Here is a 22809-nt window from a genome sequence, read left to right as displayed (position 1 = left end):
AACACTACAGGAATCAATCAGGGAACCCCAATCTGGGTCACCAATCTTGTTTTGTAAACCAGCTATGTTCCAAGAGATTACGGAGGAATGGAAAGGCCTAGGTCTAGGATAAGTATCATTGGCAGCCCCCAGGGAAGACACTAGAGGCAGGGATAGTAAGCCATCTTTTATACTTAAATTCTTTTCCGGGGTGCCACCCCTCTGGACTGACTCCTGAGGACCACCCTCCTCATTTCTAGATGGATTCCCACCCCCATGCAATAAAATAGTATTCAGGGGTGCCATTTCTTCTTTGAGTCAATCAGTGTCTGATAGGTTAGAACTTTGCCCTTTGCTTGGAGATTTAAGGCGCTTGGCCAAGAACTCACGCTCCTTCCAGGGGATATCCGCAGTGGAGGTCATTGGAGTAAAAGAAAGTAAGTCAATAGATCCCATAGTAGCCGCCCCATTATTTATGGTGGCCACAGGTTCCTTGCCTGAAATATCCCCGTAGGAACGGTTTGGTTGAAGAGTGATGTTCGATTTATTTCGTAATGGATTTTGTGCCTCTATGGATAACAGGCCATTGGCCAAGTCAGGAGTAGCTAGTACTAGCTCAACTGTGTCCAAATGGCCTATCTCACCTATGTGACACCTTGCACTGATAATAACTGAATAAATAATGGAGCCACATTTCCTGACATGCCTGATCCAATGGATAGCCTTGTTCATTTACGACAGGCTATCTTCATATGAATTTGATGCTAGTTTCGGAACATTACACATATATATTGAATGACCACATTTATAATTATGTTTTTTCCCTGTGTGTTGCCTAGCGGGAATATTTCGTAAATCTCCAATGTAGGAGCTAGGCTGCGGAAGTCGATTATTACAACTGGGTGCTCTAAAAGTTCCCATGGTTCCCAGGAGTGGGTTTTTTCTAATCAGTAAATTTCCAGCCCCCGAACAAGATTCCTTAATCCCATCTTTGGCACTTGGCAGAGGGAATTTAAGAATTTCCCCATCAGGAGCCACCTCAACCCTTTTTTTTAGCCTCCGGGCGAAGTAAGGTAAAAGCCTCGGTCAGCATCCGTTTAAGGACCTTTATCTCTTGTTTTAGGTCTGCAATGTGATCTGGAAATTTTCACCCATAAATTGTCTACTAGAGATTCGCAAGATGGAATCCGAGCGACTCTCTTCTGTGTTTAAATCAAGGTCACCTAAAACAGAAAAGCAATTTGAACAGGGTATACTGTGCACTATATTGCTTCCATCAGCAGCACCCATATCTACCATTTGGGTAAGGTCTTTGCTTGAAGCCACTAAGTCGACTACACCATCCGACCCCATTTTAGTTACCAAATTTGGGGCAAGGTCCATGGAGCCCACTGCAATGGGGCTTTTCAATGTTCTAGGTTTAAAGAAAGATGAAAGGGGGGGCAGTGGTTAACTCTGGTAGCTCGACTCTCCTTTCCATTTAACAATGATTCCACCTCCTCAATTAAAGTGTCAATTTCATCAGTGGCACAGTTTGAAGATCTTTTGTTTTTTTTGGGGGGCTTGGGTATTTTAGATGATGTGGCTGCTACTGCAGGACTACCTTGCGCTTTCCCATCCTCTAGATCAGAGGTCTCCAAACTTTTTAATGCCGCGCCCCCCCCAGTTGAAAAATAAAAATAATTGGGCCCCCCTCAGAATTTTTCACAATTATTATATAAACATGGCAATGTTTAAATATGTCTAAACCTATTTAAACATTGCAGTTAAGTACTGATACCTTTTTATAACTGCAATAACATGCTTCTGCTTAAAACAAAAGCCTGTTATCTGTATAATATTTATTTTGGCCAGAGTCTGGGGCCCCCCCTGGGATCACTTCAGGCCCCTCTAGGGGGGCCCGCCCCCCAGTTTGAAGACCTCTGCTCTAGATGATATCAGGTAAAAAAAGAAAACCAATAAGTATATAGAGGAACAGTTAGAAAATCGAACAGGAAAGCATGTATTTTAGGGTAAAGAGATGTGGCCCGGCCCCTTTCGGTCACAGCCCGTAATGCGGGAGGCGTGGCACTCTTTATAGTGCTTGTGCATTGGCTCCGCCCCCTTCCTGGTGCGTTGGTTTCCTGGGACACCGAGTCCCCTTGGCAGCGGTAGAGCAAACACAGAAAGTTCCCCGTGATGCGGGAGGCATGGCGCGCTTTATAGCGCTCGCGCGTTGGCTCTGTCCCCTTCCTGGTGCGTTGGTTTCCTGGGACACCGAGTCCCCTTGGCAGCGGTAGAGCAGACACAGAAAGTTCCCCGAGATGCGGGGTCGCGGCGTGCTTTATAGCGCTCGCGCATTGGCTCTGCCCCCTTCCTGGTGCCTTGGTTTCCTGGGACACTGAGGGGGTCATTCTGACCTCGGCGGTAAAAGGCGCTTACCGCCGGTCAGAAGACCGCCATAACACAGCCGCGGCCGCGGAAAGCCGCCACGGTCATTCTGACCCACAACGGCCAAACCTCCAAAAATCCGACCTCCACTGCAGGCCGCCACATCAGCGGGCAGCGATAAACTGGAGATGACCAAACCTCCACCGTCACGCCAACAGAAATACGCCCATGCCATTACGACCCACGAATCAACGCGGCGGGCTTTCCAACGCGGTATTCCATTGGCGGTACACACCGCCGCGGTCAAAATACACACACAGCACCAAAACACAGGCACATTGGACAATTACAAATACACACACCTGATACACATACACAACCCACTCCCACACAATCAATCAACTATAAAACACACCCCCACATCACCCACAAACCCCTACGACCACAATTACTGAGAGAAGGAGAGAGAGACACAGCAGTCAATCCATAGCAATACACACTGAGGCACACTACACCATCACACACACCACATAGTAGCACAAAGGACCACACACCAACATACTCATCATCACATACACCACCCCACACCTCACCCACACCACCCCATGGCACCCTAAAGGCACCCACGCTTTTCGGACCAAGAACTCCGGGTCATGGTGGAGGAAATCCTAAGAGTGGAACCCCAGCTCTTCGGCTCACAGGTGCAGCACACCAGTATAGCTAGGAAGGCGGAGCTATGGCAGCGGATCGTGGACAGGGTCAACGCGGTGGGACAGCATCCCAGGAATAGGGAGGACATCCGCAAACGATGGAACGACCTACGGGGGAAGGTCCGATCGATGGTCTCCAGGCACAACATCGCGGTCCAGAAGACTGGCGGCGGACCCCCACCCACCCCTCCCGAATTTACATCATGGGAGCAAGAGGTCTTCAACATCCTGCATCCTCAGGGCCTCGCAGGAGTAGCCGGAGGAATGGACTCTGGTAAGTACAATCTCAACTACTATATCCCCCCCACCCCACCAGCATGCCAACCCACACCCCCACCCTCACCCCCAACCCCCCAGCACACATCCTCCCTGACAATGTCTCACCAGCACAACCCACCCATCCCAACACCAACTCCTGCATGCCAACACAATCCATGGACACCCATCACCCAAGCATGACCACTGCACTTACCCCCCCCCCCAATAACTACCCTCACAACACCTCCCTCAAGGGAATGCCTGCACTGGGGGACGAGGGCACCCATAACACGCACGCCATTGCACACACAGAAACAATAACCAAACTCTCTTACCCCATGCAGGACCCGAACGCCAACACACCAGCCAGGAGGGTCCAGAAATGTCCATCCCACCCCCGGAACAGGCCCACAGTGAGGACAGCAGCTCTGTCGACACTGAACCTGATGACCAGCCCGGACCATCGGTGACCTCTGGGCAGTCGGTTCCCCTCAGGCAGCCACAGGCCACACCAGACCCGACCCCCTCTGCCAACACCAGCACAGCTCCCACCCAGCGGGCCCATGCCTCTGTCTCTAGGACACGTCAATCAGCGGTGTGTCTGCCACTACAGGGCACCCAGGCTAACCCAACACCCCAACAACAACAGGGACCTGGGGGCAGTGGGAGCGGGCACACCGTCCAGGAGACAGAGGCCGGGGGAAACCGGGCAGCTCGGAGGGCTGCTGTGCGACAGGGGGGGGAGGAGAGGCCCAGGGAACCCACTCTCCAAGAGGCCCTCACCACCATCATGGGGGCCTACCACCACTCCCAAGAGACGATGGCGACGGTACTGTCCAGGTTCACGGAGATCCAGGCACAGCAGGAGGAACGCTACATGGGGTTCAGGGAGGAGCTGAGAATCATCGGGACCGCAATGGGGACCATCGTCCTGGCCCTCAACAGGATAGAAGACGCGTTGCGGGACCATGTGGCACCACACAGGGCCCCTGTCACTAGCCCGGACCAGGAACAGCCTACCACCTCCGCCGGCGCTAGTGGACAGGAGGCCCCAACACCACGACAGGCCACCAGAACCCCACCTCCTGCTGAAGAACAACCACCCCGTAAGAGGAGCCTGAGATCCAAAAAAAAGACAGAGTAGGATGTCAAGACCCCGCCAGCAGGACATACCCCCTGAACTCTTCCCACTGTCCCACATTGCCACCCTGTCCAACCATGAAGTGCCTCTGCTCCATCCTTCCACAGGCAAAAGGACAATGCACCTGTGAGACTGAGAACTGGACTCTGCCATGGACATTACTCCACCCCCACCCATCACCCTTATAATCACATGTACCAATATCTAGCACTGTAAATAAATCACATATTGCACACAAATCAGTTTGGAGTCATGCTGTATTATTAGCAAATGTATTACATATTACTGTTCAATATCTGTTCTGTCAATTAGTGATGACAACATACCAATGTCAATACGCTGTAGTTCATGGGCAAACCAAGCAGAAGTCAGGCACTGAGTCATACAGCACTGAGAAGGGAAGGGAAAAACAAAAATTACCCAACTAGATCTGGTGGGAACTACAGAAAGTACAGATGCAGGAGGCTATAAGCAATTGTGAAATGGCGTGGGTGATTCTTACCTGGGTGTTACTGGAAATACTGTTGTATCACTCTGTCCCTATTGTCTGTGTCGTCCTCTGAGTCTTCCTCCTCTTCACTCTCCACAGGCTCCACGGCTTCTACAACACCACCATCTGGACCATCCTCCTGCAGGAAAGGCACCTGGCGTCGCAAAGCCAGGTTGTGAAGCATACAGCACGCCACGATGATATGGCACACCTTCTTTGGTGAGTACATTAGGGATCCACCGGTCATATGCAGGCACCTAAACCTGGCCTTCAGGAGGCCAAAGGTTCGCTCAATCACCCTCCTAGTACGCCCATGGGCCTCATTGTAGCGTTCCTCTGCCCTTTTCCGGGGATTCCTCACTGGGGTCAGTAGCCACGGCAGGTTGGGGTAACCAGAGTCACCTATTAGCCACACACGTTGTCTCTGTAGCTGCTCCATCACATAGGGGATGCTGCTATTTCGCATCACATACGCGTCATGCACTGACCCTGGGAACTTGGCATTTACATGGGAGATGTACTGGTCAGCCAAATAGACCACCTGGACATTCATCGAATGATAACTTTTTCTGTTTTGGTACACCTGCTCATCGTCTTTTGGGGGTACCAAAGCCACATGGGTCCCATCTATGGCACCAATGATGTTGGGGATATGTCCAAGGGCATAGAAATCACCCTTCACTGTAGGCAAGTCACCCTCCTCTGGGAAAATGATGTAGCTCTGCATGAGTTTCATCAGGGCAGACAACACTCTGCTCAAAATCTTAGAAAACATAGGCTGAGACATTCCAGATGACATGGCCACTGTGGTCTGGAATGACCCACTTGCCAAAAAATGGAGGACTGACAAAACCTGCACCAGAGGGGGAATCCCTGTGGGTTGGCGGATGGGGGACATCAGGGCTGGCTCCAGCTGGGCACACAGTTCATGGATAGTGGCACGGTCAAGTCTGTATCGAAGTATTATATGGCGTTCTTCCATTGTCGACAGGTCCACCAGCGGTCGGTACACGCGAGGATTCCTCCTTCTCATCGCAAGTCCCAGCGGACGGTGCCTAGGAAGGACAACATGGAGCACAGAGTCAGCCAAACCACAGGTACGTACAGACAGCTTGCACAGTTAAAGAATGCCAATGGGTCGAAAGGCGTGTATGTGTGGCAATGCAAGGCCTAGGCCTGTGTGTCGCAGTCAAAATTAAGCCATGTAGGCCCTTGAAATGGCGGCTGCCTGACCTGTGAAGTGGGACAATGGGATGTGAGGTCAATGCGCTGGCGGGGCACACCGTGGCGGTAGGCGGTCGAAGACCGCGGCGCAAAGCCGCATTGGTTAACATTGAAGCCTATGGGTTTCAGGAGCCAATGACGAAGTGCGCCGGCGGTCGCGGTACGCACCGCCGCGGTACGCACTGCCGCGGGCGTGACCGCCATTTTCTATCTGCTTAATCACTCGAGACCTGATCATCCACAGGAGAGGACCTATACTGCAAGTGCTGCTGTGACCTCGGTCTGGAAGATACAATGGCTGCTGCGACTGGGGAAAGGGCCCCTGCCTTCACGTCTGAAGAGTTGGAGAAGCTCGTGGATGGGGTCCTCCCCCAGTATGCGCTACTCTACGGTCCTCCAGACCAACAAGTGAGTACACCGGGTGCACATGGAATGGGCTATGCCTGTGTGGATTGGGGTGGATGTAAGTTGGTGGGGTGGGGGGCGAATGAGGAGTGCAACCCCCGACAGATGAGAGCATGTGCCATATGGCAAAGTTGGTGGGGGGGGCCAATTACATCTAACATGCAGGTCATTGATGATTTCCTCCTTTCCACCCTGTACATGTCAAATAGGTCAGCGCCCATCAGAAGATCGAGATTTGGCGTGCCATCGCCAAGGAAGTCCGGAACTTGGGGGTCCACAACAGACTGGGCACCCACTGCCGCAAGAGGTGGGAGGACATCCGCCGCGGAACAAGGAAGACCGCAGAAACACTGCTGGGGATGGCCTCCCAACCTAGGAGGGGTGCCAGTCGCACCATGACCCCCCTGATGTCCCGGATCCTGGCGGTGGCCTACCCTGAATTGGATGGGCGCTTTAAGACATCACAGCAGACACAAGGGGGTGAGTATCAGCACATTCTCCTATCTTTCTGCACAGTGGAGGCGTCTGGGTGGGGGAGGAGGGCTGTGGGTGACATTAGGCCAGGGCGCTTTCTGTAGTGTAGTCCTCTCCCTTAGGCATGGCCCTGTGCCCCCGGCCCCCACCTCGGTAGGGTGACAAGTACAGCCATTGAAGGTCCAGCATCTCCATGTGCGCGTTTGACGTCTCTTGGCCTGTTGTCTTAGTCAGTAGTACTGAGTAGTGTACCCCGAATGCGCGGCTTAGTGCATTAGGCACCTGTGTCTGTCCTCTCCGCCAACGGTGTTGACATTGCATGCACTCAACCTGGTCTTCTTTTTTCTCCCCCCACCCTTTCTCTTCATCTTCTTGTGCATGTGTGCATTAGCATCATCAGGCGGAGGAGATTTGGCATCGGAGCACGAGGGAGCTGCAGGACACAAGGCCCCGGTAGGCCCAGGAACAGACACCGAGGGCACCAGTGATCCGGAGGGCGAGGGGAGCTCCACGACGGGGACCGCTGGTGAGAGCAGCGAAAGCGACACGTCCTCGGATGGGAGCTCCCTAGGGGTGGCGGCAACATCCGTGCCCCCCGCCTCTACAGGTACAGCCGCCACCCAGCGCACCAGCCCCGCCCTCCCAGCAGCCCCTCAGTCTTCGCTCCGTGCCCGTTCGCCCAGGAAGGCGCGCGTCTCCTTCGCCCCAGGCACCTCAGCCCCTGCCCCTGTTGCCCCTGCTGCCCTCAGTGCGGAGCTCATTGACCTGGTAAGGACGCTCATTGTTGGGCAGACGACCCTTTTGAATGCCATCCAGGGTGTGCAAAGGGAGGTGCAACAGAGCAATGCGTACCTGGAGGGCATTCATTCGGGTCAGGCTGCCCATCAACGAGCGTTCACTGCTCTGGCCTCAGCACTGACGGCAGCCATTGTCCCTGTTTCCAGCCTCCCTCTTCTTACTGCCTCCAGCCTTTCTCTGTCTCCTGTTCCTCAGCCTATCCCATCCACACCATCAGACCAGCCTGCACACACCTCAACACCCAAGAGCAGCTCATCCAAACACAAGCACCACAGATCCCACAAACACTCACCCAAGCAACACCCAGATGCAGACATGCCAACAGCCACTGCCACCCCTGTGTCCCCCTCCTCCTCGTCTCCCTCCTCCCTCCCTGTGACGTCTACACTCACACCTGCATGCACCCCAACATCAGCCAGTGCTTCCATCACCACCTCACCCTCCAGTACAGTCCACACTCGTGCAGTCACCACCCCCACTGCCATTTACACGTCCCCTGTGTCCTCTCCCACTGTGTCTGTCACCCCCTCTTCCAAGACACACAAACGCAGGCAGCCACCCACCCAACAGCCATCCACCTCACGACAGCCTACAGCACCAGCACCTTCACCCAATGACAGCACACCTGACTCTCCTACAACCACCTCCTCTACCTCCACTTCCATCTCCACTTCTCCTACCCTTTACCTTGGACCTAAAAAACTTTTCATGGCTAACCTTGACCTCTTTCCCCCCGATGAGCTCCCCCATCCATCTTCAAAGAGTCCCAAGAGCACCGCAGCCACCACCAGCCCAGCTTCGGGTGTCACTGTTGTGCATGGGTACTGGAGCCCACCCTTTGCCAGCAGTGACACATCGATCAGCAGCAAGGACACGTCCAGCCCCCCCCCCGGCAAGAGGACCCGCAAAAACAAGGGCCGCCGTGCTAGGACCGACAGGGCTGCCCCCAAGGAGCAATGTGCGGCCACTTCACCACCCACACCATCTAGGGGAGGCAAGGGCCCGAGAGCCCCATCAAAGGAGCGTAAGGGCAGCAGGAGCGCGGAGAAGGTGGACCCCACATGCCACATCCCAGCTGGGAAGGAGGACACTAAGGAGGCCAGGAGTCCGTCCCCGAAGGGTCCAGAAACGTCACGGTCCGAGGGCGACTGAGCAGGGAGTCCAGGCCAGGTCTGGCTCCCTTGACCTGCTGGATGAGCACCGCTGAACAGGGCCCGCCGTGGAGAAGAGCACCGCTGAACAGGGCCCGCCGTGGAGAAGAGCACCGCTGAACAGGGCCCGCCGTGGAGAAAAGCACCGCTGAACAGGGCCCGCCGTGGAGAAGAGCACCGCTGAACAGGGCCCGCCGTGCAGAAGAGCACCGCTGAACAGGGCCCGCCGTGGAGAAGAGCACCGCTGAACAGGGCCCGCCGTGGAGAAGAGCACCGCTGAACAGGGCCCGCCGTGGAGAAGAGCACCGCTGAACAGGGCCCGCCGTGGAGAAGAGCACCGCTGAACAGGGCCCGCCGTGGAGAAGAGCACCGCTGAACAGGGCCCGCCGTGGAGAAGAGCACCGCTGAACAGGGCCCGCCGTGGAGAAGAGCACCACTGAACAGGGCCCGCCGTGGAGAAAAGCACCGCTGAACAGGGCCCGCCGGGGAGAAAAGCACCGCTGAACAGGGCCCGCCGTGGAGAAGAGCACCGCTGAACAGGGCCCGCCGTGCAGAAGAGCACCGCTGAACAGGGCCCGCCGTGGAGAAGAGCACCGCTGAACAGGGCCTGCCGTGCAGAAGAGCACCGCTGAACAGGGCCCGCGGTGAAGGTAGGCACCGCTCCGCTGGGCCCTTCATCTCAAGCACCGCTCCGCTGGGCCCCGCCGTCTCAAGCACCGCTCCGCTGGGCCCTTCATCTCAAGCACCGCTCCGCTGGGCCCTTCCTGTCAAGCACCGCTCCGCTGGGCCCTTCTTCTCAAGCACCGCTCCGCTGGGCCCTTCCTGTCAAGCACCGCTCCGCTGGGCCCTTCTTCTCAAGCACCGCTCCGCTGGGCCCTTCATCTCAAGCACCGCTCCGCTGGGCCCTTCATCTCAAGCACCGCTCCGCTGGGCCCCGCCGTCTCAAGCACCGCTCCGCTGGGCCCTTCATCTCAAGCACCGCTCCGCTGGGCCCTTCATCTCAAGCACCGCTCCACTGGGCCCTTCATCTCAAGCACCGCTCCGCTGGGCCCCGCCGTCTCAAGCACCGCTCCGCTGGGCCCCGCCGTCTCAAGCACCGCTCCGCTGGCTACCGCCGTCTCAATCACTGTTTATGGTTCACTGTGCCCACCATGCCTCCTCCTTGACCAGTGGAGACTGTCATCCACCTGATGGACTGTGGCTTTGCACTCCCCAGGATGGTCCAGTGGGCAGCCCACCCACTGTAGAGACATTGAGAGACTGTGGCTTTGCACTTCCCAGGATGGTCCAGTGGGCAGCCCACCCACTGTAGAGACATTGAGAGACTGTGGCTTTGCACTCCCCAGGATGGTCCAGTGGGCATGGTGGCTCCTCGTGGATCTGGCGTCGTGGACTCATGTGGCTGTGGTGCCCCCCCCTTCCCTTCCCCCTGAGGTGCCTGTAGTTTTTACATCTGATGCCCCTGCAGTGTTCTCTCCAAAGGACTCAGGTCTCCTGTGTGGGCTTTGCCCTTGTTTCTCAAAACTTTGGCCCACGGACATGATGAATTCGTAGGATGTGCAGGACTTGTTACTTCAGTTATACACTGATGTGTATGTCATTTGTTTTCTTGTGAATTTCTTTCATGGTTGTACGATATTTTTCAGGAGCTTTTTGGTACATAAATATTTATTACAAATTTGATTATGTCCTAGCATTTTTCTGGGGTGTTTGGGTGGTGTCACTGTGACTTGTTGCTCTGCATTGGTGTGTACATAGTTGGGGGGGGGGGGGTCGCATATGTGTGTGCCCGTAACCTTTCGTCCTCCCCCCTCCCGTGTGTCGTAGGTGCAGTACTCACCGTTGTCGTCTGCGCCGGACTTCGTACTCGTGGTAGATGAGAAGGTAGACGAGAGCAGGTAGGATGTTTAATTCGGGTTCCATGCTGTCCTCCTTCCTCCTGGAGTGCGTAGTGGTGAGCGTTTTCCCGTTCGTAGTCTGTTTCCGCCGTGTTTTTATCGGCGGTGCTCCCGCCCCGGAAAAGGTGGCGGATTGGTGAGTTGTGATAGTGTGGGCGGTACATTGTCTGCCGCCTGGCTGTTGGCGGTGACCGCCGCGCTGTTTGTTTGTACCGCCGTGGCGGGCGGAGTGTTAAAGTGGCTGTCTGTGTTGGCGGTTCCCGCCAGGGTCAGAATTCCATATTTTTTACCGCCAGCCTGTTGGCGGGTTGGCCGCCGCTTTAACACCGACCGCCAGGGTTAGAATCACCCCCTGAGTCCCCTTGGCAGCGGTAGAGCAGACACAGAGAATTCCCCGCGATGCAGGAGGCGCGGCGCGCTATATAGCGCTTGTGCGTTGGCTCCGCCCCATTCCTAATGCGTTGGTTTCCTGGGACAAGGAGTCCCCTTGGCAGCAGTAGAGCAGACACAGAAAGTTCCCCATGATGCGGGAGGTGCGGCGCGCTTTAGCTATATAGCGCTTGCGCGTTGGCTCCGCCCCTTTCCTGGTGCGTTGGTTTCCTGGGACACTAAGTCCCCTTGCCAGCGGTAGAGCAGACACAGAAAGTTCCCCATGATGCGGGAGCACGGCGCGCTTTGGCTCTGCCCCCTTCCTAGTGCGTTGGTTTCCTGGGACACCGAGTCCCCTTGGCAGCAGTAGAGCAGACACAGAGAATCACCGGAGTTAATTTTTCAGACTTAGAGGTCTTTGTTGTTAATGATAGAATTGAAACCAAACTATTCGGAAAGGACACAGCAGGTAACACTACACTGCATGCCACAAGCTTTCACCCACAGCAACTGAAAGTAAGGGTCCCATTCTGGGAGATTTTCAAGGGCTAAGAAGGGATGCACTCAGATGCAATAGGAGACCAGCTCAAGATTGAGGGAACCAGGTTATACAGGAGAGCTACTAGAAAAAGCCTAGGTTGCAGTTAACGAAAGAAAAAAAATTAATCTGTTATATTTGTTAAAAACAACAAGAAGCAAGACAGTAAGGAAGTCATTAGACTAATTACCTCATACGGTAATAAGGAAAGGGCTCTAAGAACATTGGTTTGCAAGCATTGGCACATCATCAAAGCTGATCCAGTGTTAGGACCAGTGCTTAATTTTTAGAATAATAAGTGTTGGTGCTCAAAGTGCTGCTCAGAAACCGCCGGCCGCACCAGTGCATTGAGTGCCATGCTGCTGTGTCTTAAATCCACCTCAGGCACTTTAATACACCGCCAGACAAAGGGGCACACAGCAAACCGAAAGTGTTCTGAATGCACCTTGAAATGCAGATAATGCCTGTGGCTTGCAGAACGGGTATATGAGCGGAAGAAGGAGGACAATCTTTACTGGGCCCATCGCATATGGAAGAAAAAAAATCAATATCCCCGGACCAGTTTAAAAAGTGCCGGTGCTAAGCACCGGAAACCACCAGCACAAATTAATCACTGGTTAGGACCAAAGATTCCAAGAAACCATTTAATTACACATTAAAGAGCATAACAAGTGCAAGATGCCCTTGTTAAAAGCAGTCCACTGGAAATCCCACATAAAACATGGCTGAAACAGATTAAAGGGTTCCACAAATGCAGCAAATGTAAAACATGTCAGATAGAGGTGAATATCACTGAATATGTAACACCATTTCACAATACATCTTACGGGATAAAAGGTTCTTATAACTGCAAAGCAGAATATGCAGTTTACGTTCTAACTTGCATCTGTAACCTCAGGTACATGGGCAGCACAAAACTTCAGGTACACAAACAAATTTTACTGCACCTGAGGGCCATCAAAGACAGGGATCACATATACTGAGTGGCCAGGCATTTCGAAGAGAGGCACAGTCATGATGTAACACAACTGACATAATTTGACACATGCAATACAAAGCCACATCTCTGTGCTCATTTACTTCAGCCTGCTTCTCAGGAAAGGCTTTCATTCAATAGCTATTCCACAAATATTACATTCAGGAGTGCCTCACTTTTGTCTTGAATACAAAATGTTAGCACACTAGTTGTTCATTAGAACTATGTAGTGAAGCTGCTGTTGATTACTAGGGAATTAACTGATAGACTGCTGCTGCTGTTTTGGGAATACATGTTTCTCTCTGCATTTCAGAATGATTTGCCATCATGGATGAGGGAGATATTTGAGAACTCATAAGAACTGCATCCTCATTTTAGCTTCCCAGAACTCTAGCCATAATCGCTATGACAAAAAACTCCATCAGTTAAACAAGTTACTTACGTTCGGTAACAAATTATCTGGTAGAGACATATTCTACTTGCAGATTCCTTACCTTAGAATTTCCACCAGGTGTCAGACTGGATCCGGAGATTTTTTTTCGCACAGTACCCTTGCACGCTTCAGGTGGCGTCAGTCGAATCCACGTCCGTTGCTGGTGCTGTGGTGCTGTGATGATGTCGCAGTTGTATATAGGTGCCATCCCTGCATGCTGACATCAGTTTCATTTCACAACTTTCCATGCCAGAAGCGTGGAGCCATGAAGAATACTGAGACTGGTGCGCCAGAACTAGGGCCCTGAAAGGGAGTTCCTGTCCCTAGAAATCAGTTTGCAGAGTGGGGAGGATGGATGGGTTAGTAAGGAATCTGCAACTAGAATGTCTCTACCAGATAATTTGTTACCAAAGGTAATAACTTGTTCATCTGATAGAGACTTCTAGTTGCAGATTTCTTACCTTTGAATAGATACTCAAGCAAAACCTTCCCCGAAGGTGGGTATGCAAACCAAGATCATACTAGAAAGTCCTGCAGGACCGAACTGCCAAAATAGCCATCCCTGTGGACCTGACTGTCCAGGCAGTAGGTTTTGGTAGACATGTGCAGGGACACCTACATTGCTGCCTGACAGATGTCTAGGACTGTAACTCCACATGCTAACGCAGTCGTTGCAGCTGTTGCTCTGGTTGAGTGAGTACGCAAACCCTTAGGAGGTTGCTTTTTAGCCAAAGCGTAGCACATTTTGATGCAACGAATAACCCATCTAGAGATGGTTCTGTACTGCACTGCCTGTCCTTTCTTTGCACCCACATAACCCACAAAGAGTTGATCGTCCACCTGGAAGTCTTTGGTACGATTGAGGTAGAACGCCAAAGCTCTTTTTGGATCCAGAAGGTGGAGTCTCTCCTCCTCACAAAAAGGATGTGGAGGCACGTAAAAAGCAGGCAAAGTGATGGATTGGCCTGCAGGAAAGGGAGTTCCCACTTTAGGTAGGAACGAGGCCCTAGTATGAAGCACCACTTCGTCAGGATGGAACAAGAGGAAAGGTGGCTTCAAAGAAAGAGCTTGTAGCTCACTTACTCTCCACGCAGAGGTGATGGCCACAAGGAAGGATGTTTTTAAGGTGAGGAGCCGAAGAGGACAATTGTGAAGAGGCTCAAAAGGAGCACACATGAGGAAAGCAAGTACCAGTTTCAAATCCCACTGAGTCATTATGAACGGGGTAGGCAGAAACATGAGGGTAAGACCTTTGAGGGGTTTCACAACAATGGGAGATTTAAACAAGGAGGGTTAATCAGGAAGTCTGAGGAAGGCAGAGATGGCAGACAGATAACCCTTAATGGTGCCCAAAGCAGAGCCCTGCTGGGCAAGAGAGAGAATAAACAAAAGAACCTCAGAAAGAGGTGCAGAAAGGGGATCAGCAGTTTTGTTGGTACACCATGCCACAAATTTATGCCAATGACAGGCATATACAGTTTTGGTGGAGGGACGCCTAGCTGCCAAAATAACATCAGAGACTTGGGCGGAAGGTCGAAAGTTGTCAACTGCCACTGCTAAATCTCCACGCAAGAAGGCGGAGACTGGACAGGTTCAGATGGAGAACTCTCCCCTGATGCTGTGACAGAAGATCCTCCCAATGAAGCAGCCTGAGTGGAAGATCAATGGCCATGCTCAATAGCTCATGATACCATACTCTCCGTGCCCCGTCTGCAGCCACAAGAATTACTTGGGCCCTGTAGTTCTGGCTTTCTTGAGAACTCTGGGCAGAAGCGGTATTGACTGAAAGGCATACAGGAGGCCTAAGTTCTACTTGAGATGAAAATCGTCACTAAGTAAGCTCTGCCTGGGAAACTCCAACACACGAAACAGTGGACATTGTGCGTTCTCTGCAGAGGCAAACACATCTAACCAAGGCCATTGGAGACGCCATTCGTGATCGACCATACATTGACGGCTGAGTTAGTTTGATCTGGCGTTCAGAGAGCCCGCCAGATATTGAAGCACCAGAGGTATGCCCTGACGGTCCAGCCATGTCCAGAGACACAGGGCCTCTTGACAAAGGGTCCACAACCACACCCCGCTCTGCTTCTTGAAGTACCACATGGCGGTGGTGTTGTCCATGAACACAATCACCATTTTCCCTTGGAGCGAGGGAAGGAATGCTTTCAATGTAAGCCTGATCGCCCTGAGCTCCAGAAGGTTGATATGGAGCCCAGACTCTGCCGGAGACCAGATGCCTCTGGATCTCCACCTCCCCATGTGGCCGCCCCACCCAAGGAGTGACGCATCTGTCACCACTGTCTGATCTGGTTGGGGAAGGAAGAGGGATCTGCCTCTGACCCAATCTCGGTTTGTTAGCCACCACTGCAGATCTTGTGCAGTTCCCTCTGAGATCAGTACAACGTCGGAGAGATTACCCTTAAGCTGCGCCAACTGGAAGGTCAGGCACCAATGCAGAACTTGCATATGCGATCTGGCATGTGTGACCAGCACAATGCAGGAGGCCATGAGGCCCAGCAGCCTCAGAGTCATTCTCATCGAAATCCAGTATAGAGGCTGAAACATCGATATCATAGCCTGAATATCCTGGACTCGCCACTCGGAGGATAGGGCTGAAACTGCACTGTGTCCACAACAGCTCTGATGAAAGGGAGCGTCTGAGAGTTAGGTGTGAGTTGAACAACGGCGAATGCAGGATGTTCGCCATAGTGTGGAAGTGAGAGGTGACACTCTGGGATGAGCCCGCCTTCAACAGCCAATCATTGAGGTAGGGGAAGACTGAAACCCCTCGCTGGTGCAGATGAGCTGCGACCACCACCATCACTTTCATGAACACCTGAGGGGCACTGGTAAGGTCAAAGGGGAGCACGGTGAGCTGAAAGTGCTCATGACCTACCACGAACCGCAAGTAACGTCTGTGGGCAGGCAGGACAGGAATAGGAAAAGAGTCATCCTGCAAGTCCAACGTTACCATCCAGTCTCCAGGGTCCAGGGCAGAAAGAACATGAGCTAGAGTGAGCATCTTTAACTTCTTCTTCCTGAGGAAGAGATTGAGGGACCGGAGGTCTAGGATAGGACGAAGACTCTTGTCCTTTTTGGCCACCAGAAAGTAGTGGGAATAGCAACCCTGGCCTACTTCTGGCACAGGGACCCTCTAAATGGCTCCCTTCTCCTTGCCGAGGAGCGCCAAGTGACCCTCCATCATCCAATCGAAGGATGGTGGCATGGCAGGAAGGGTAGTCTCTAAGGGAAGGGACAATTTGCAAAACCCATCTGTCTGGCTTGATGGATTCCCACCTCCAACTGGTCCGTGATGGGATAACAGACTAACAAGGTTTGGAGGCTTGCAGTTGGGGGACACGGACTGGACTGACTACTGACTCCCTGATCCACGGGGGGCATTGGATCCTGCGTCCTCAGCCACCAGAGGTTAGGCAGCATGTGAAGCACGGTGGCTGGAGGGAAATGTATGCAGTTGGGTGCCCCCTTCCATAGCCAAGAGAGGGGCAAAAAGAGGACTGAGAGAGGTGAGAAGAAGCTGCAAGGCCAAGGGACTGAGCCATAGCCTGTGGCTCCTTAAAGCCCTCGAGTGCTGAGTCTGCTTTGTCTCCAAAGAGACGGGTGCCATTAAAGGACATGTCCATAAGCGATTGCTGGACATCCACCGAAAAGCCAGACGTCCTCAACCAAGAGTGGTGCTGAAGGGCCACTGTCAACGCTTTTGATCTGCCCAGTGAGTCGGTGTTGTTGAGTCCACATTGAATTGTTAACTTGGCTGCATCCTTCCCATCAGCAACAGCTTGGGAGAGAAAGACCCAGGCCTCCTCTGGGACCTGTGGCAGCACCTGCGTGACCGTATCCCATAAAGTATGGGTGTAGCGTCCCAAAAGGCACAGACTGCAATGCCAGACTGGAGGAGGCGAACACTTTCCTCCCAAGTTGGTCCAGTCTTTTTGATTCCCTGTCCGGGGGTGCGGAAGGGAATGCGCCAGAAGAGGATGAAGCCTGAATGACTAAGCTCTTAGGTGTAGGATGTTGGGTCAGGAATTTAGGGTCATTAGGCGCTGGACTATGGTGGCGGGTGATTGTCCTGTTGACTGGAGGCTCTGTGCTGGGTTTAGACCACGTCCCCAGCAGGACATCAGTGAGGGCGTCATTAAAGGGTGATAGGTGTTTAGATGTGGAAGCCCGATGCTGAAGCTCCTCCGTCAGGTTAGTCCTGAACACCACTAAAGGAAACTCGGGGCCAGGACCTCAGCTGCTCTTCGCACTACCATTGAATACGAAGCTCCCTCCTCCGTAGCTACAGTATGAGGAGAAAGCATGCCAAAGTCAAGGAAGGTGTCCAAACCACTGGCTTCACCAAATTCTTGAGCCCAGTCCATATAAGGGTCATCAAGCTTGTAATCTAGAAGGTCTAAGGACCCCTCCATACTCTCACTGTACCCTTACCCATAGGCATAAGGGTCAGGGTCCAACCTGGGGAAGGAGGTGCCCATCGAAGTCAGAAACGACGTTGTGCAATGTCATTCTGGCTCCGGGTTGGAGTCGGGAATGAGTATGGGGTCCTCGTCAACTATGGGTCCAACTGACGTCGGGAGCATAGACTTCTGTACCAGCACGGGGAAGGTCACAATGGCATAGCTGGCGTTGGCTCGGATCTGGCAACGGATCCTGGGGAGCCCTCTGGAGCCGAAGCTGAACCCAAGGGGGCCCACCAAACCTTCTTGGTCCAAGGGCGCCATTGGAGAGTCTGTCTTCCCAAATATGAGGCGCAATGCCTTATAAAACTTCCTGAGTTGGGCAAGGGTGGCTCCTGCTCCCAGAAACTCTGGAAGGCGCAGAGCTGACCCAGAAGCAGGCACGGAAGGGTACTGCTCGAAGAAAAATCTCTAGATCCAGCCTGACGCTTGGTGGAAATTCTATGGTAAGGAATCTGCAACTAGAAGTCTCTATCAGATTGTTCTGCTACTGCGGTCTCCTTTAGAGCTTTGAACCCAACAAGGTGGTGTTCAGGCATGCCACACTTTCATCATAAATTCAGAATGTTAGCACTCTAGTTGTTAACTAACAGACTGCTGCCAGCTTTAAAAGTAACTTTCATTCAGCAAATCAAAATATTTTACTGAGAGGGATGAGACAGACACTTGAGAACTCAGAGAAAATGTGCCCTCATTTTAGCTTTCTACAGCACTAACCATAATTTCAATGACAAACTGAACCCTCTAATTTTGGTAATTTATAAAGGAACTGCTATCAATTTTACACCTTTGTTTCCATCAAGATGATCTTCAGGTGTGCCACACTTACATCATAGATACAGAAAGTTAGCACTCTGGTTGATCATTAGAACACTGTGGTGAAGCTACAGAAGACCACTGGGGAATCAAGTGAGTGTTGCTGCTGCTGTTGGAAGTACATGTTTTATATCAAACCTTGTTTTCAGTGGAAGGCAGGGTGAAATTATAGAAAATCTGCTCTCGTTTTAGCTTCTGGAGAATGTTCCATAACTCCTTTCTCTCAAACATGACAATTCAACTACTTCCTCAGACACCCAGAGCTTAAACCCACATGTATTGGCTCATTTAGGAGATGGCCTGGCCCCTGAGATGAAGATTTGCTTCTCTTTGTAATATCAATATCTGATTGCTATGGGTCATGGTACCCTCTAATTAGACCATTTTTTAAAATTCTGGCTACTACTTTCTCACCTTGGATTGCAAGAGGGGATGTTCTTTGGCATCTAGATGCCAAGAGATTGAGATATATTTAGCAAATTATATTGCTATCATTGTCTCGTTTTGTGGATGGTTACACTCAGCTACTCACTTTACATTATGGCTTTGGTCATATGACGAAGTAGTTCCTAACTGCACACGTGATCGGCATAGATCTGTCACCAGCAAAATAACTTCTCCAATTCAGTGCTTGTTTGCACTTTCTGCTTTTTAGATATAGTATAGAGCTCAAAGCTTGCTTTATTATGTATGATTTGAAAGGTGTGAAGTAGACTCTTCTTGCCATGCTATAAATTGCTAGGACACTCACTCGAAAGGGCACCATTAGCAGGATGACTCAAGTAAGCATGATGCACTGGCAATTGGATGCTTTACTCGCTTGTGCTTGCAAGACCTGTAATTGCTTGAGAAGAGTACTACACTTTGAAACAATTTCTGGACGACAAGCAATAACAACTGAAATAGAATGATGGGAAATTTACACATCACCGATAATGTGTAAGCACTGCCTTATTGAGCGTACACATAAAACTGTCCTCTGTGCTTTAAGGCATCATAGCAAATTCAAACCGGAATCACACAAACATTAATAAAATAAAGATGTGGTGAGAGCACTGCCAACTCGCAAAGAGACGGACAAATCATTGTAATGAAAACAAAACATTCCCGCTTGGAGTACATGCACTGCCAAATGTTATAAAACATTTTAAAGAGAATTTCTGAAGTCAGCATTTAAAACAAGTATGTTTTATTACCTGACTTCAACAGATTGAGCTGAGCATTAAAAACACAGAATTTGGCTGCAGTTTGATATTTCCATTGCACCAGCAACTTTGCCAGTTATTAGCTTCATTGGGCTATATTTGCCAAAATGTTGCTCATCATTTTTGTAAAAGATGATCCTTGAATATGTTGGTCTAATTACATCGCAATAATGCACTTGTTTTTGGGCTTCTTCAAAGTTCTAATCTAGTGATCGTCTGATGGGCTCTCTCATTGGAGGATGCGTCAACTGCATTTGCGATTGGCTGTCTGCTTCCATATGTTGCACCTAAAATCATTGGCAGAAACACGCAAACTAATCATAAAACTGTCCAATGCCGAAACTGTTTGTTCTCTTAATAAAGCCCCGGATCCCTTTTTTCCGCAAAGTAACTTCTAGAATTTGGTCTCCTTTTGGACTTGCTAAAGCTCTGTCTTAGCATTTCAAGCCTTCCATGTGAAGTTCTTCATAGGTGTTTACAGAATTTAGCTACAAAGGCCTAACACACACTCCAATTATAATGCATAAACATTAGCTGCTTACAAGGCTTATGTATCCAATTTTCAGGGCCAATTTTCAACAGCATTTCCCCTTTTTCTCCTCGAATGACTTGTGGGAGCTTCTACTTTCCCTTTCAAGATCTACTCCCGAGTCAATTTTATCGCTTCCATGATGGCTCTGCTCTAAACACTCCAATGTTACCAGAAGGCGCGGCTCATCTGTATGAGTGGAGGAGCATCAACCCCCCCTGCAAATCCTTTTACATGGAAGGGATAATAAACTCTGTTTATTATCCTTGCCATGTAAAAGGGGCGGGCATTGGGAGTGACGAGCTGAGAGGAGTGCACTGTGCACTCCCCTCAGTGCTCATGTGTGTTTGGCTGGCCGTCTAGGGCCGGCCAAACACACATGTGCACAGTGCTCTCTCCAGCCCAGCAAAAAGGTTGCTGGGCTGGAGAGAGCTTGCACAGGCTCCCAGTCTGCCTGGAAGTGCCCTGGCTGGGCTCTCCCAGCCAATCCTAAAGCTGCTCTGAGCAGCGTCAGGATTGACGCAGGCAGGCTGGAAGCCTGCGCCTCCAGCAGCGATGGGAGAGGAGCACGGTGCGGGAGCAAAGCAAGTACGTTTTTAATTATTTTTTTTACATGCCATCCACTCCCCCCCCCCAACGCACCACCCCTGCCTCGCCCAGCCCCAGACATGTGAGCAGCTCCTGGTTACCAGCCTCTGTGGAGTAAGAGGACCAGTCACACATCCATCCATCATGTACTGCTGCTCTTCCCTGAAGACTACGAAAATTTGCCTTATATAGGACAGCAACCCCACCCTTGTGTATGCTTGTTTACTGACAGGTTTGGAGAAGTAGTATCCTGCTTGCTTCTTCTCCAGAATGCTCTAAATGGGTGTCATGGGGCTGCTTCTGAACGGAACCCTCAACTCTCAAATATTGGCCGCCCCTTCCACAGAGTACTGAGAGTTTCACATGTGGAGTGCTAAAGGTATGTTGGTCCCCCACTGTGTAAGAAACTTCAAGAGCTTCTGAGGACTGGATGTAATCCTCACTAGCTCCCCAATGTAGCGATCTCCCAAACTATAAATTCAAGACTAAAGATTACACTACAGAGGGGAACAGGGGAAGCGGAGAGAAAGACAATGTTCTTGCTGAAGGGTGTGACTGTTACAATCTCAGAGTCTCCAGTGGCACATACATTTCTTGGAGAAATGGTAGGGTTTTTGTGTAATGACACAAACCACATATTACTTTGGTTTCATGAACATTCATCTGACAGTAACCCATAAACCACACCTGGACAATGGTTTAGCAACTGAGCAATGGGGGAATGCTGTGACAACCTCCCAATCTACCAGGATACAGTCAAAGGAACAAACAAAAGATCGTGGGTTGAGCCAGATGAGCTCTCCAAATAGAACAGGAAAACCACGTAGATAGAATTGGAAGAGTCATGTGAATGTGTTGGCCGCCAATGCTGGTAAACAGTAGCAACAAGAGAAAGTGATGGGGAAAATACACAGATTTACCGATCAGGCCTTTATCTCCTGAAACACTAAGACATTAAAAAATAACAGGTGCAGGGATGCCAAAATGGCGGGAACTGCAGCAGTGTCAAACAAGTCCAACAATTGCTATTGTTAAGCACCAAATGCTAACTGATGCTGCCACTTCTGAACCGGAAGTGCTAATCATGTGTTCGGCCCTTATGGCCTAAAGGTACTAAACTTTTTCAGCCCAGCCTTCTTAGTCTCCACTTTCCTGTCACCATACTTTCCTTGCCTGGGTATGTCCACCCCAATGTGTATCTTCCAGTGGATCATTGGCGAGTGTCTTTTGACCTTACTTTTCTGGGGGTGAGTGGCTGTTCGATTAGCCCAGGATCATGCCAATTTCTGACATGCCACCGTTTTAAAGTGAGACATATGTACTTTACTGGCTAGCTGCGGCCACAATACCAGCCACAAGAAAAAGGTTGGTTGTGTTCTGGATGAATGATAAATAATTACTTGAACCCGTTGGGGTGATGTTCCTGAAATGGGGTGTAAGATGGGGGGAATCTATAGGATACCAGGCTACCGTTCATGGTCCTTGGGTTGACCAACATGAACCCTATTGTACCACATAGAGCCAAATTTCAGTGTGTTAACTCATGTAAGGAGGAAAAGGCCTTAGCTTTAGATCTAACCTGTGATAGACCCCTACCTGGAAGGCCCATGTAAGGCACTCACCACCACAAGTTTATGTGAACCCCAGTGACTCCAAGACTTTCATGACTGCTTTAATCAAAACTGTTGTAATTTCTAGGAAGACAACAAGGTATACTTTCACCGGGGCACTATCACTCCTGTCCTGGGTTTCCATTCACAATGCCTTGCACATGTCAGTGAATATGCAAATGTAGAAATCCTTGGTGCTGGATAAGAATCTATGCTTGAGATGGCGTATGTCGATGAATTAATAGAAGCAGTTGTGAGTTCTCACTTCACAGTTTTCAGGAAGTATCTATTCTTTCGTGAGTATATTCTATGGCAAATTGGCACAAAAATGTCTAAGAAAGGCAGGGTTGTACTAGGGAATAT

Source organism: Pleurodeles waltl, chromosome 12 (genome assembly GCF_031143425.1).
Source record: "Pleurodeles waltl isolate 20211129_DDA chromosome 12, aPleWal1.hap1.20221129, whole genome shotgun sequence".
Lineage (NCBI taxonomy): Eukaryota > Metazoa > Chordata > Amphibia > Caudata > Salamandridae > Pleurodeles > Pleurodeles waltl.
This window is presented reverse-complemented; position numbering follows the sequence as displayed.